Below are 16598 nucleotides of genomic sequence, written 5' to 3'. Positions count from 1 at the left end.
ACCACTCCAGCTTTGCTGAAATTAAAATCTTAGTAGAATAAACTGAAAAAAAAAACTGAAAAACAAAGAGCAGCCGTAAGTACTCTTCACACAGTGAATGTGGTCAACGTTTTAATCTTTGCCTACCCCACAGCTTGCTTTAGACAGCAATTTTTGTAGCAGTAAGCTTCAGGAACATTGTGCTTTTTTTTGGTGTTTTTCTTTTGCAGGGGTGTTTTCTTTTTGTTTTGTTTTGTTTTGATTTTGGCATTCTGCTTGAATCAGCATGCTCTCACTTTCAAATCAAGTTGTTCAAAATTCTCTTGAAGTGTTTATTTTCATCCAGTCCAACTGTCCCACTACTATCAATATTACCCACTAAACCATGTCCCAAAGTACTACATGAACCTTTTTTTGAACACCCCCTGGGCTGGTGGCTCTCTCACCTCCCTAGGCAACCTGTATTTCACTTATTTCTAAAAAAAGTAGTCATGGTTGAAATTCTTAGTTAAATATTTTGGTTTGGAAATGAATATTCTTTGGGACAAGCTTTATGTGACAATGTGTCAGCTTTGGAGTGAGAGTTTTAAGATACAATTTCATGTTTAAATGAAAGACACTTATTCCCTTTTCTTAGAAAAGCAAGTAGAGTGGACTTGGCATGAAGTTAGACTGGTGGAGACCCAAGTCCAATTATCTGTGTCTAACTACCTGCCTCAGGTCTCCCACCTTCCAGACAAATATCAGCCATTTGCTGTTCTGGAATAGTGTTGTTACTTTTCTCCCTTTTTCTTTATTTTCATCTTCATATTTTTCCTCTGATGCATTGAGAGCAATAAATAGAGGAAAACAGCAGTAACTGATGTGGGATGGAAAACATGCTTATCTGTATTTCTGCAGTAAAAGCAGCAATCCACACACGCTCTGTAGTAACTGGAGAATACCTTCTTTCATTTCCACACAGGTTTCAGCTCTTTATTTGAGGATTAAATATAAAAGAGAGAAGAATGGGGAAGGAGCAATAAAAATAACAAAAACCTGAAACCAAGAATAGTTCATCCTTTGGTAAGTCTAGAAGTGCTTCAAACAAATTATTTGGTAGGCTTAGTACTTTTTTTTTTCTTTTTTTTTTTTTTTAAAAAAAAAAAAAAAAAAAACATAAACCAGAAAATATGTTTGCAAAAGGCACTGTTGGTTCTTTACATGTGAATGATGTATCTGGTGTGTAGTGTGTTACAATATATTTCTTTTTCCTTTTTTTTTTTTTTTACCATTGTAATGTACTAATGTAACATTACTTGGGAATCTATGGACTAATGTGACAGAAACATGTTTGAATTTTCCTTTTTTAAGACCAAATCGACTACTATAGTCAAGGAGTATATGTAGTTAAAGGTATTTTTCATTCACTAGCAAAATGCTTTCAAAAAAAAGTGATAAAATTATTCTGCTCTGTGGGAGCATATAGGCAACATGAGTCTAAGCAGACACAGTGTCGGTTTCTTCATTCTTCACTCTTCTTCATTATTTTTCAGTATTAAAGTTGAGAGCTTATTGCTGATGAAAGTAAGCACCATGCACTGAAAGGTCAAATTTCTAAACTGCTGCTTCCCAATGAAGTTTCCTCCTTTTTTGTCTGTCTTGAAGAAAAAAGCATTGGTGGGTAGAGGGCTGTTGTATTGTCAGTTAAAAGGAGGAGGCTGAGCTCCACGCAGGGTTTCTGCTAGTTTGCTGCTATTAGGATGCTCTAGCTAGTCAGGCAGGGGAGATAGAATTGACATCAAGGAAACAGAGACTTTCAAAAGTGAAAGATTACCAAAACTTTGTAAGATATTTGTATGCCTAGCTTTTTTAGGGGAAAGATAGGTGGTCAGCAGCTCTTAGACAACCAGCAAGAAGGTTTAGGGTGATGAGGGTGATAAAAGTATAGTGTTGCTACTTGTGAAGTGGCTATCAGACCTCTGTGAAATATCTTCCTATCAGATGTATTATTTTCTATACCCACATGCTGCAGTAAAAAATCCTGAAAATAAATTTGCAGGTTCCTTATTAATGTGTTTAAACACTGAAGGTTGTACTGGGCTAAAGTACAGATCTTGTTTGCTAGATATTGGAAGTCTGCCTTTTGTTCTGAATATATTTTTCCTTCCTGGGACTAAGATTAAGGATTTTCCCTCTAGCAAAGAAGCTTCTCAGTAAGAATCTCGATCCTGATTATAATGTAAAACACCCTGTATTGAAAGGCTTTGTGTCACAGCGATCTTTACATTGTGATTCTATGCCTTGCTGTTACTAACTAAGCTATACCAAGCCAGAGATGAAATTTGCTGGCCTAGGTCTTAGTTTTCCACTATTGGAACTGCAGAAACAATATGTAAATTGCTCATTTATGGGTGATTGAATGTTTTACATGTTTGCTGGTGTCAGATGGGAAAATCTTTACAAAAATGTCTGGCAGTAGTGAACAGATGTTGGAAAAAAAAGCATTTGCTCTTATATGGCAATGTTCTTTGGAAAGAAATCTAAGATCTATGTAGAGGTATAAACTTAGAAAATAAATCCAAGATTTAGAGTACATTCTTTAAATTGTATTTGTATGTATCTATTTAATATTATATTATCTTGCAATATAAGACATCTATGCCTAAAAAAAATGCTTTAAAACAAACAAACCACAAATGCTTCTCCAGAAGTTTCCATGAACATAAAGGAGAGGGTGGGGAGAAGTATGTGAATAATAATTAATTTTTATACAGGGTTCAAAACAAAACAAAAGTACATACATGCTTTTCTATTAGCTCTTCTTACTTGGCAAGTGTAGGTCATGTTTTTTGCTTGCCTAGTTTGCTGGATTATTTTCATTGTTTGGATTCTCCTAAGCATATGTGCTTTCTGTATTCTTTCAACTGATGTTGAATTGGATAAGCTGCTGCAGTCTGTCTCGAGCACGATTCTTTATGACCAGAGCCTGAATAATCGATGAATTTCATAAATTCTTATGTGTGTATTGAAGCAGTAGATATTATTCAGAAAGTAATATTTTGTGATTAAGACAATATTAGTTAGCATTCTGTCAATCACTTTATGTTCCACGTACAAAGAGGTTCACAGCAAAAGAGGTAGGACATTCATCTTAGGAGCAGTAATGTGCAGAATAGTTCTTGTTATAAAAGTATTGAAATAATATTTGAATGTTAGAAATGTATTGCGAATCTATTTCATGAAAGCTAACAATATGATTATATAATAGATAACTTTCCATAACCTCCGAACAATTTAATTTCTGTTTAAACTGTACCACATCTGTACGTTTGACCAGCTTAGTTCTTCCTCTATTAGTTAGTACTAAAAAATAATTCCCTTCAGGGTAATATCCTGTCCATAACTGATTCACTCTTCTCATTTGTTTTATAACCTGTTTTGTTTTCCATTAAAGAAAATATTCTGTTTCAGTCTGATTATCTGCAAGACAGATGGAGTTAGCACTTTTGTGGACACTTGATAATGCTGTCTCTTGATCTTGATGACAGTTTCTTTTTGGGAAACTATGAATGCAATTACTACATTATTCTTAAGTGAGATTAGTATGTTTAGTATACCTTCAAGTCTGTATGTGTATTTTAAGTTTTCCCTTGAGTTCCATCACAATTAATAAGGACATACATAGAAGAACTGTGTTATTAAGAAAGTTAGAGAGAAATCAAGCAGATATTGTTGCAAGACCCTCAGATGATACTCCTGTTGAAATATTTTCTTGTGTCAGATAGGTGTTTAGTATATCTAATGTATAAAATATGCTAGCAGAGGCACTCAATTTATATGTGCATTATAAGCATATATGTGTATGTGATATGTTTTGCTAAACAAACTGCATTGTTACATATCATTCTGAACTTGCGGTATACATGAGTATGTATTAGCATCAAAGCTCTGAAGCTATATTTGAATGATGAAGTTACCATAACAAATAGGAAACAGGAGACAGAATAGCAGCTGAATGCCATATTCAGGAAGAAGGGTCCTTCAGAAATGTGTTTCTGTGTTCCTTCAGCAGGACACGGGTTGGATAGGAGATGATCAAGAGGGAATGAAATGACATATCCACAGTGGGATCAATCTTTCCTTTTACCACAAATAAACACGTTCCTCTAGACATAGGAAACTAATAAGCAAGCAGAGCTGAAAGGGATTCTAACAGGAATTCTAATCTATCATTAAAAATGTGGTAGATATAGCATGTTGGGACAGAGACTTTCATTACCTTAAAATGTTTATTTATCTTAGATCTAGATAGACTTGAAACAACACTAAGACATAAGAAGCCAGACTCTTACCAGACCTACATCTAATATTAAATTAGGAATAAAATGCAAGTGAGAAGTCTTCTGGCATATTTTACTTTGAGGAGTTGCTTAGTTGCTTGAATGACGCCCTGAAGATGTGGAAAATAATATAAAAATGAAGTGGCTTTAGCTATTCTGGAATCTTCATGCAACAAAGAATATCTTTTTTGTACCTTGTGTAGTGGTTTTTTTTTTTTTTTTTTTTTTTTTACTTTTATTTTTATTTTTAAGAAGATACATATTAACTCGTCTTCAAAGATGCATCCAACTATATTGCTGTTAAAAGTATTCCATGGAGCATGAGCGAAATCCCTTTTGTCACCCTTCACCAGGTTAGGAAAAGCACTCAGAACATGTTAATTTTCTCTAGTTCCATTCTAGGAAATGTTTTCAAGACTTTTGTCTTCCTTATTATTTTTTCTCCTGTCTCCCTTTCTTTTCAGTATTGATGTCTCTTTTGTTTTGCATGTACCTTCACCTTTACACAAATCAGTAAACATTACTTATCCAAAGCCTATGAAAACAGGAGTAAGGAAGTGCTAGCCTTTTGCTAGTTTTATGTATGCTAAAGTTTGAACAGGGAAAACTTTATTTGCTATACAGACTTATGCGGACTGAAATTAAATTCCCTGTAATGAAATTCATTTTCATGCAGGAGAATGTTCTTACCTAAAAACCTTGTCTCTGTGTAAAGAAATCTAGTTTATAACATGATTATTAATATGAAGGCATGTAATTAAACCAACTGATATGACACAGCTGAGTTGCTGAAACACTAACTCCAGGGAGTCTTCAGCTTTTCTAGCCAAGACATAGATGTAATCTTGTGATTACTCTCATCTGATTCTAGAAATGTTCAGTACAAACCAGTATGGGTGCACTGCAAACTCAAATGTACCTCAGTAGTGTAGAAGATGCTAAAATCAAAAGTACAAGAGAGAAAAGAAATGATCTCTATTGTCTAAGACTGTAATTTCCTTATTAAATAGAATAAAAAGATTTTGAGACAAGTGCATTGGCTGAATTAAAGAACTGGGGAACCAAAGCTGAAGGGCCATGTTGGTATATACAAATTATAGACTTCTAGACATTTTTTTTTTCCAGAGGGTTATGATTTCATATAATTAGTGGAAATCACACATTTATTTAACAAACAAACCTAAACCACACAAACATTAAAACTTTGTCAGGAGACAATTTTGGAGCTGACACTATTTAAGTGGTATCTCATCTTGAAGGCTTCTGGTTAGCAATAAAATTGAAATTACTTTTTAAAGGTAATAACTAATTACATTATTATCTACCCACTGAGGTGTTTGTAATTATCTTTACTGTCAGAGTGGGCACAACATGACACAACAAAATCCAGAGATTCAGACTAGTTCTCAAAGAAGAAAACCGCAGAAAAATTTTGACTTTGAGTTTTTCACAGGCAGTGGATATACCTGAAAACATAGTTGTAAATGCCATGAAAACCTTTTCCGTGAGACTCCACAACCTGCAGAGTTGTATGGCACCTTTCAAGAGAAGAGGAGATAAAGTGCCCCTGTCTGTCAGAAGCTGCAGCATACACTGGCACAGATTTACTACCCTTCAGCCATGGATTCTCTTGTGCCAAAATGAAAGTCTGGTTTCTGGTGAATAGTCTCGATGAGTCTCCATAGTGTAGTTTGGAGATGTCTTTTACCACCTGGGTGACAAATCCTTTCTCATCTTTTCACTGAGAGTAATATATACCTCTAACTTGCTCTTCTTAGGGCTCTAAGTTTTTTTGTTTGTTTGTTCTGTTTTGTTTTTTTAAAACAGATTTCAAACAAAAGATTGTGTTGTAGCACAGTTATTAATATAATTATATTACTCCTTGTGATAGTGATTGCTTATCAACAGGTACTTCTTAATTATCAGGTTGCCTGTAAATGCCTAATCTCAGACCTATACTAAATGCAAAGTGAAGCAGTAGGTGACAAGTTGACAGGTTTGGGGTTATCCAAAATACTGTGTCCAATTTTATTTTCTTGAGCCAGAACGTATCTTTATATTTGAAAAGGTTAAAATGCAAATGAACTGCAGTTACAACCTCATGTTCAAGAATACATACCTTATACATTATTATTATTATTATTATTTTTTTCCTGGAGAGCTCTGTCTTAAGCTTATTGTGCTGTTTCCAAACTGCTCAGGTGACTTATACTTGTGACTCTGGTCAAAGACTTTCTCCAGCATTTTGAACACGTCAAAGTACTGTCTAAATGAAAACTGTGGTCTGGTGCATAAGGTATTCTCTTCAGTGTTCCACTTTGACTGTCAAGTTCAGCTAGTACATTTTTTTTTTTAGTACATATTATTTTCACTCTGAGTAATAAAAATAGGTCATCTGATAGGAATATACAGAGTTTATGCTTATTTATTTATTTATTTATTTATTTATTTTTTCTTTCCAAACAGCAACTTAGTTTAGTAGGAAAAGCTCTGCATTAAGAATTGTTCAGTTTATATCAACTGAGTAGCTCAAGATTTAGCAGATGTAGATGAAAGTCCTTTGAACTGTGCTTAAGATTTGGGAAGACACCATGCTTTTAGGATAAACTATTGATGATGATTTAGGATCAGTGGTGACTTCCAGGGAATTCTTACTTGGCTGTTGCTAGCATTCTGCCATGTTTCCAGCTTTTTCTAAGCAACAAAATCAAAACGAGGGGTGAGTTGGACCCCAAACAAATCTGAAACATTCTTTGTGATCCTCTCCCTGTGAGCAGTAAAGTGCAGCGTTGTTTTTTTATTTTTTTATATTTTTATTATTTATTTTTTTTCTGAATAGAGGCTTCCTGGGTTCCCTGGATGCGTGAGTGAATCCCATTCTTAACAGTGAGGACAAGCATTAGTGGAGGAAGCTTCCTTATCCTGCCTTATTACTGAGTCTGAGTTTTGAGTTGGAGAGATCACCTCTTCAAAAACTCTCAGGCTCAAAAGGTACTTCATTAGCCTTTGTGCTGAGATTGCCAGTGAGTGCCAATTAGTTCCAGGAGGCATTTGTTGCTATAATAGAAATTTAGAAATTCCTTCTCTGATAGAAATGGTAATGATTGCAGGATAACACTGTCAAGGCTAGGCTCACCAGGTCTCATGTATATTGCCTTGGCTGAATGAGTAGTAATTTTGTAAATCATGGTAAGTCACAGTATTTGGACTACATGCAGATCTGTTTCACCTGTGATGCGCCTTTGTCAGCTTTCTGTAAATAATACATGCTTCCTGATCAGTTTGTCCTTTGATTTCTGTAATCATCATTTTGCCTATTATCTCATTGCAACCATACTGAATAAACTCTGGACTTTTTTTCAGATTTCTGTAACTAATTGCTCTGATTCTGCAGAATATTATTGAATGTATTTGCTTTATATTGAATTTTAGTGCATTTTTATATTAATGGGTATTTTCTGGCTCTTATTTTTCACTTATTCTGTCATTCCATAGATCTTTTTTCCTAGCACATATATTTTCCTTTAAAACTAATACAAATTACCAGTAAAATGTCAGTGCCATGTTACCTTATTGTTCAACTTTACTCTCTTTCCAGTTAGGACAGGTATTTTTTGAATTTGTGCCCATTCCAATCATTGTTCTCCTTAGTCCATTAAAAGTATATAGCTTATACTTTATTTATTTATTTATTTTGTACCTGATGCTCTGACATCACAGTCACTTTAAAGTCTGCTCTGTTTTTTGTTACTTTTCCTGGTAATTGGCATTTACTAGAGTTACAGAAGGTATGGAAGAGTATGAACTGTCATAATATAGTGGTAGGAGACAGGCATAAATTTATTCACCCTTATAAAAAGAAGAGACTACCTCTTCAGGCTCAGGTCTAGAGTGGAGAGTTATGGTATATTGCCTGAGCACTTGTGTCATTTCTTGTCATGATACAGGAGCACTTCTGCCCTCCTCTCTCACAGGATGGTGGTAGGATTTTTTTTAATTTTCTTTTTCTCTCCAAGGTCTGCTTGAGCTCTTGGCATGTTTTACCATTTTGATAAAGCTAATCTCACTGCTCACCAGTTTCAGAAAGCCCAAGTCTGTGATAACTCATCCTTAGCCCATATCTCTAAACAAGTCAGTGAGAAGAGAAAATATAGCTAAGCTTGAAAGTTTGTGTGGGCTGTTTGTGAGTTTGTGTGGAAAGTTTGTGAGCTTTTTTACTATAGGAAAAGACTGCTGAATAGCAGTGCCTTATGCTGTCAGCTTCCAGAAAGGCCTTTACATATGCTTTTAGCTTGTTCGGACTGTGAAGTTCAACATCTTTTACTCGTGTTTTAGAGAGCACTTTTTTGTCCTCTAGTAGGTCTTGTTGGGAGCACCTGGAGGGTGTGTAGCTGTGATTCACCCAGCAGACCATGTGTCACCTCTTGCTTCATAATGTGATTGTGTCTCGTTGTGTACCTGTACTATTAGCATCCATGCTCAAACAAGACCTGAGTTTGGATTTACCATCACTGGAAGTTGAAGTTCTTTCACTTTATTATTGCAATACCTGTATCAGTGGCTAGATACTGTTTAATGACGGACAAGAGTTCAGGAACACAAGAGTTTTGGTAAACAAGTGAAAGACAGCCATGAACAGCTTGCAGATTTTATAATAAAGGAAATTCTAATAGAGTGTGTGGAAATGTGGTGTCTTGATCCTCCAAGTCACTGAAAAACCTTCTGGATGAGGCCCTGTGCATGACCCATGTCTGGAGAGGGGATTGGATCAGATGACTTCTAGGAGTCCCTTCCAGCTTAGATTACTCCATTATTCTAGAACTAGATGAATGAGTCTTATCGTGAAACTTGATTTGAATGTTCATGGCCTTCTAAATTGGAAAGGAAAAGAGTACAAAACTAACATCTTTAACTTCAACTGCTTTAATCAGCCCTTTAATCACTGAATACACTACTTGGTTCTCAAATTTCTCTGTAAGAGTTATCAAGGTACTATTCTAATAAGATTCCTTCCCCCCCCCTTTTTGCCTTTTTATTCTTCAGTTAAGCAAAAATCTTTTTTATCTTATCTCTTTATAGTGTGAATCCCATTCAGATATCCCTTCTTTAAGTTCTGCTAATCTCACGAGATAATGTAGACGTTTTTTTGTTTTTGTTGTTTTTAAACTGGCCAAAAGTTGTATTTCTCTCACAATTATGTATATATGGGAGGGACTGAAAGATGAAAAATGGTTACAGTCAAGGAAAGGAAATCATGAGAAAGGCCAGTTGCTGACATCAGTATATGGAGTTTAGAGGTCTGGCTTAAGATATTTTAGAAAGTAATTCTTCATGGACTCTGTCTGATTTACCTGTATACAAAGAAGTTCTGCTAGAAGCCAAGATGTGTGGAAGAAGAGCTTTCAGGCTTGAGACAAAGATTTAATGGTTTTCAGAGTTTTAGATTTGAAAACAAATAACCCATTTTAATGCAAGAGAGCTGCCTGCTCAAAAAAAACAAGTTGTGCTTGGTGGAGAGGTAATAGCTTTCTTAATTGGAAATTGCCTAAACAGCTTGCTTAGACTAGGTAGATGTAAACATGTAACGAAATGGTGAAAAATGGGGGGGGGAACCTCAGAATATAAAGCTTTTCCATTAGTTCTGAGAAATAATCTGGAAAATGCAAATGGAAGCTTTTATTTATTTATTTATTTTTAGGGTGAGTGAAAGAGGCTTTTTTCCTTCTAAACAAAAATGAAAGGCTTAAGAGAAAAAGGCCAGTCTGAAGGCCACTAAGTATATGCTGCTTTTGATTAGATTCTCCACACCCACTACATGCATGTCGCTACCCCAGATTTAATTTTCCTTTAATTCCAGTTGCTTATTTAGCCTATGGTTCAGGTAAAAGTAGTTCATTCCTCTTTAGCGGTGCTTTGAGATTCTAAAACCACAATTCTTATATAGCTGTACTTTCAGATTTAATTCCAAAAAAGTGATTTATGTCATCAACCTGTACTGTGCTTGTTTCAAAACTGAAGTAAGCCATGCACTATGAAAGTTGCCACTGTACCATTGCAAGTCACCCAGAGAGGCAGACCAAAAAATATTCTTAAGTGATAAAAATAATAACATCAACTAAGCAGCAGTAACAGTGCTTACATAACACCTTAATGATCTAATTTTTTATAGGGAAACACACACACCAGGCAGAGTTTCTCAGCTCTGGTATACATTAGAGGAATCAATTTGCCCTGTAAGGGAGAAAAAAGAAAAAATAGCACTAAATAAGCACAAGTGTGATGTATTTTATACTAGTGAAGAGCTTTCCCCTTGGAGAATTCAGTGAAATTTTCTTTGGATTTATGAAGTGATAAAGTTAAATTAAACTTGCTTCATTAAAGAAGAAAAACAAGCTGCCTAGCCTGCCATAAGCTATTGTGTGTGTGATCTTGCATTACCATAAGATCTTCAGAACACTAGGGTTTTGTGAATGTCCCATACAGCTGGTTAGCATTTGGTTTGTCTACTTTCATGCCTCTCAGGCATGGTATTGAGGGTTGGATTCTGTATTCTGGGTTAGGACACTTGCAGCATCTATGATAAATGAACAACTCAGGGGTTAGCATTTCACAATATGTGATTTATTTCCCAGATATTTATTTTAACATGATGAATTTCAAGGCTTTTTCAAGGGATTTTAATGTTCATTCATGATTTCTAATGTCTTCTGTACCACTTTCCCACTCCTTAAAGTCAAATTAATATGGGGTATATAGAGAGATCTGTAATGTTTATTGGGGTCCATTCAGGTCCATTCATTTAAGAGAAAGTTGTTATGGTTCTCAAGCTGTAAAAGGTTAACAAACAAAACAACAACAGCAAAAAAAACACTGAACTTGTGTAACTCTTCTACATTTTTTACATGGCTATTCCCAGACCTAGGGAATGGAATTGACCGGGGAATGTAAATACAACTGTTGCTGCTTATATTTGGCTGCTATCAATTCTAATGGTAGAGCTGTTTATATTTTTGTTCTGTATACTTCCAGGTAAGAGATGGTTGACATTTTTGTTCTAAGTTTTCAATTTAAAAAACAAGCAAACAAACAAAAAAACAAACCAGCCACCTTATGTCCTCTTTTCAACTTGCGTGTGCCCATTAAATATTGAGAACTGTCTACACCAAGAAACAATTTATGAATTAATTTAAATTTTCTCCCTCAGAGTTTTACTAAACTTCCTCCTGACAGACAGATGCTTTCATGTATTAATTTCTGGGAATAGTTTGCTTTCCAACACCCAGAGAAGATTTCCCTAAGTAGCAGATAGACCTAAATACATAGACATTTTTCATCACTAATACATTTCATCACTAATGAATTAATTAGTAGTGCTCTCCAGAGGGGAAACATTTTCCAAGTTTTAAAGTGGATTTCTTTGAAATCCCACAACTCAATAAACAGCACAATGTCACTAGAGTAATAGGAAGGGCAGGGAGAGTGGCGAGGACTTTCTTTTCCCCACTTTTAGTCTTAAATTGTACATATCAAAGAGCCTGTTGTCTCATCAGATGTAGGAAAATAGCATGGTCAGTGATACATGGGATTTAATGACTTAAAATAATAAGAGTATAAAGCAATGTCTTTTTTCTTACAAAAAAAAATATTATTTACCAAAGGAATTAAGTATCTAACCAACAATGTTTCACATGTAAATACATTTCCATTTTTTTCCACATTTATTCAATTAATCAAGTTCTCTTGTACTGAAGAGTGCAACAGTTATTCAGTACAACAACAATAAATTAGTGTTATAAAATAGAATCTAATATAGGATTCTAGTATTTCAGCTGATTTACATGGAATAGTTAAAAGCAAAATTTAATAATATATAACATAAGGATTAACATCATAGAATATATGTATGTGTATGCATCTGGTCCAGTGAACTGAAAACTCATATGAGATGTTTGGAAGAGACATCAGAAAATGCTGAAGTTGGTTTCTTCTTCTGTCTGGTTGTTGCAGTTTAGCTGAACACAGTTACTGTTAAACAGGAGTAGATTAAGAGAGTATATACCTCTATCAATTAAAAAAAAAAAGTATCTGAAAAATAAAAATCTAACATAGTTTACTGCAAATGTGAAAATGCAAATAATATGAGATTATGTTAAGTTACACTTAGTGGTTGCTCATTGACTAAAGTAGTTTACAAGGGTGCAAAAGTAACTGGTTTATTTGCTCTGGGAGACAAATTTTCCCAACACAATCTCTGTAAAACAAAGTTCTTCTTAGTCAAATAGTTCTTTTTTTTTTTTTGCTTTCTTTTTTCTTTTTCCCTCCCTAAGAGGCACCTTCCAAAGGAGTAATAATTAGCATTTGAATTTATTTACTAGACTAGGCAGCTAATAGGGCTTCTACCAAATGTCTGTGTGCATTTTCAGGGCTAGATAATGTGTTTTCAAATTATATAGACTGGTGATATCAAAAAAAGTTGCTGTATTAGTCCTCTCTTGGCCCTGTGATATCATTTAAAGCTTCCGTTTGTGTATGGCCCTATTCTGTTAGTGGAAGATAGTGATCTAGTTTTTAGCTGTTACAAGTTATCTATGACTCTGAGATGATGTCTAACAGTCTCTTGCATGATTTAGTGAAAACTCACACCTGCCACTTGCACTAGAGAAGAATGTGCTTAGTTATATTTTTCATCTTTTCTGTTTCCTGCTTTATTATGTTTCAATCACAAGAAAACAGAATAATTTTAATTATAGCTGCTAAGGTTTGCTTTCCCACTGCAGGATATAAAGGATTTGATAAGTTTTTCATATTTTAAGTCAAAAGAGTAACGCTCCAGGAGTGTAGTATACGACAGAAAGATGGTAACAGGATGACTGATGGAGAGAGATCTTTGTAACCAAACTCTTCTTTGCAGTGGATTTTCTGCTGGGTTCATGAGCAACTGACAGAGGATCTGTAATGGGAAAGCCGACATTAAGGAGGTTGATGTGACTGAAGCTTTGAGGAAAATAGCTTTGCAACTGTGAACTAAAATGTAGGCTACACATCTGGTCAGAGGCACATGCCACTGATGCAATAAGAACCTCGGCAATTTCTTAAATGATATTAAAATTAATGCTATACTTCCATCACTTTGCTTCTGCTACCCTGCCATGTGGCTTTCCATAGTTTACGGTGCACACATTTGATTTCTGAAGAAAATTTTCTTAGTCAAAAAGTCATCTGTATTCAAATTATTCATGAGGGAAATAGCATCTTAGGCAATTAAAACATGTGCTGGGCAAAAGAAAATGTTGCTTCCTGAAAGCAAAAAGTGGATGCTTCATCTACTAGAAACTCCATTACAAATGCTTTTCTGTTACTAAGCACCTAATATTGAAAAGAAACTTGCCCTAATCAGAGGGGAATTATACAAGGACATGGGAAAAGACTACTTTCAGTTTACATTGATGCTTTTCTTTTTCTGCTCTTGATGCAGGCTGTCTTCCACTTCTCTCAAAAAGAAAAAAAATCAACCCCCAAATAAATCCAAATGTTCTTGCTATTTGTAAGGAATTGAACATTAGTTTTATTTTCCTTGCATTTGAAATGCTAAATGTGATTTATCCTGCACAAATTAATTTCTTTTTCTGCTTGGCCTGCAGTTACGCAGAAGAGGGGAGGGCAAGACTCTTGCGATCAGGTTTTGGATTCTGGAGTTGTGTTCCCCATATGGCACGAGGGCTTATTTAGTTGAAGAAATGTGAGTGGAGTGGACCTAGAATAAACAGTGCACCATTAGTCTTTGACAATTTACTAAGAAGGGATATGAGCTAACCCATATTTAAAATTAGTCTGAGAGAATAAGGTAGCATGCTATATATCTTTTACCCACTTAGAATATAAATTACCCCTCTTGAGCCATTAAAAAAAATGGTTTCTGCTTGATGCATGTCTAGTCACCGATCTGCAATTTATGACCCTTACAGCAAAACTGTATTATTTGGGTTGTCTCTTCCTTATAAATGAATTGTAAGCGTTCTCCTTGAGTTTTTTTTTTTTTTTTTTTTTTTTTTAAATTGAAGTTTGCAAACCTGCATTGGAAGAGCAGATAAACTACAGCTCCATCCCCAGTTCCTGTCCCAACAATCTATTTGATGGTTGGCTAAAAGCTGATTTTAGTCGTGTTGATTCTGTACCAGTCAATGTTTTAGATCTGAAGGTGTGTGAAATTTCTGGGTTTTGGGCATAACTCAGTTGTATGGAAGTGCTGAGCAGAAGAGGAATGAACTATGTTAAGTTGTTGCCTGTGTTTCCCAAGTATGTGGAAACATACAGAAGCTGGGCTATGGCATCTCTTGTTGGCTGGGCAAAGAGGCAGAGGCTGCTCCTTCTTTTGGAGGGCTGCACCCAGGTAAATGGGGTACAGCAGTGCCTGTGGGGCATGGGGACAAGGTTTCTGTTCCTCCCCACTCAAGCCAGCCAACAGAGCTGGAGAAGAGCCGTGAGAGAGCCTACTTCTACTTTTTCTAGTTGACGAAATCATTGGGTGAAAGGAGATAATTCTCTTTCTGGTCTCTTTGCAGCCTACCTGCTGATGTGGTTTTCACCTTTCTTAATCTCTTCAGTCCGTCTCTGCTGCTGAATCAGATGGAGTGCTTAGAGCTGTAGCGTACCATCGATTTCCAAGCAGAGCCCTGTTGGGTTCCATGGGGAATTATGTTTTAAAAATCAATGGCATAATATGATTCAAAATAATAAAAATAGAGAAAACGTACATGGAGTTTAGTTCATCCATGACCCGTGATATTGAAAAATCTATTAGTTACTAGCATCACATAGAGCATATACTGAGCATTGCTGTGCATGCCTTGTTCACAGGCTGAATGCCTTTATTTTAACACAACTTATTTACATAAACAGAGGAGAGCTGTCAATTAACTCAATAAACTATAGCTATTTTTCACTCAATACAGTCTTTTAATACCAGAAAATGCATTTGTATTTTTCCCTTACAGCTGTATCAAAAGAATATACACATAATCATAAAATTAAAAACACTTCCACCTAGGGATGACATTTCTGTACTTGGGAGCATTGCTTTTTTCTCTCTCTTTTTTTTTTTTTTTTTTTTTCCTTGTTACAGTCAATTTGATATACAAAATCAAATTGAAAACTACAGAATCAAGGTCAGAGCTATTGTGAATTTTAAAAACTTTTTATGAGAACCTAATGTTGTAAGCATGGCTTCATTAATTTTATAATTTATTTGTAGAGTTTTCTTGTTCCTCAATGACAGGTACCTCTCATCACATGTGCCGTTGATATCTTCCTTACTACTTTATACTCTTCAAAAACTTAAGGCCTCAATTTAGTTTTGGCTTTTTGATCTTCCAAATTAATAATACAATTCTCTCTCTTCCCAGTAAACAATTTCCACTCTTTGTTTTTGATTCTTAACTTTTTTTCTTTCTTTCTTTCTTTCTTTACCAGCTTTTATGCCCAGGTGCTTCTCTTTTGAAAAATCATAACCAGAAATCTGATTTTTGAGGCTGGACCTCATGATATTTTGTGGCACAGATTATCTAGTTGAAGAAAAACAGATTTGTATCCATGACTGGGGAAAAGGAGGCCAATTTTGTTATATGTGAGCTAAATAGTTATAGGCAAGAATATAAATGGATCATTTTAGTAGTTTCTGGGAGTAATCCTTTGTTTTGTTCAAAGCCTGTTGTTATGCTCTGTCAAAATATGCACATCTTTATATGTTAGCATTTTAAATAAATACCACGTGCAGTCAGTGAGTGCTTACTAAAATGTTGGTAACCTACTTTGTACATACAGCCAGCTTTATGACAATGCAGGAGTTAATTAGTGGTGTGCAGGAAGACAGAAAAATAAAGTAATGAAAATCTTTTAAAACGATGACTATATTATTGTTCAAATGGAGGATAAATCAGACAAACCAGAGCAAAGTGTAGCGAATATGAGAGGGAGAGAGAAAGAAAAACAGACCTTGAAAGTAGTTTAAGATTAACCACTTTGGGTGTGGTTTCTAAATTCTTTATTAAATGGTTGTTTGGACAGTGCTGTAAGCAAGCTGTCTGCCTGCCTGTGGGGTTTATGGTGAATGGTTCCTGAACAGAAATGCATTCCTTCAAAAAGGAACATTATACGTGAGGAGGGGAGGTGCTAGTTAGAGAAGCAGTAACTATATAACTCTTAAAAGCTGCACACACCAAAAAACAAAACAAAACAAAACAAAACAAAACCAACCAAACAAACAAAAACTTCTGGATATTAGAAAGCACAAAACCTTAT

At 35.2% G+C, this 16598-nt stretch overlaps 1 long non-coding RNA gene across 1 annotated transcript in view; it reads left to right on the top strand.

The window, feature by feature from the left end:
• The window catches only part of LOC118166991, a 144404-nt gene that overhangs the window by 19456 nt on the left and 108350 nt on the right, over positions 1–16598 (top strand). Inside the window, exon 3 of the long non-coding RNA XR_004750858.1 lies at positions 944–1044. This is a non-coding gene — a long non-coding RNA (uncharacterized LOC118166991). The remainder of the gene's footprint in view (positions 1–943; positions 1045–16598) is intronic.

The sequence above is a fragment of the Oxyura jamaicensis genome, chromosome 4 (assembly GCF_011077185.1).
Source record: "Oxyura jamaicensis isolate SHBP4307 breed ruddy duck chromosome 4, BPBGC_Ojam_1.0, whole genome shotgun sequence".
Lineage (NCBI taxonomy): Eukaryota > Metazoa > Chordata > Aves > Anseriformes > Anatidae > Oxyura > Oxyura jamaicensis.
This window is presented reverse-complemented; position numbering and strand designations above follow the sequence as displayed.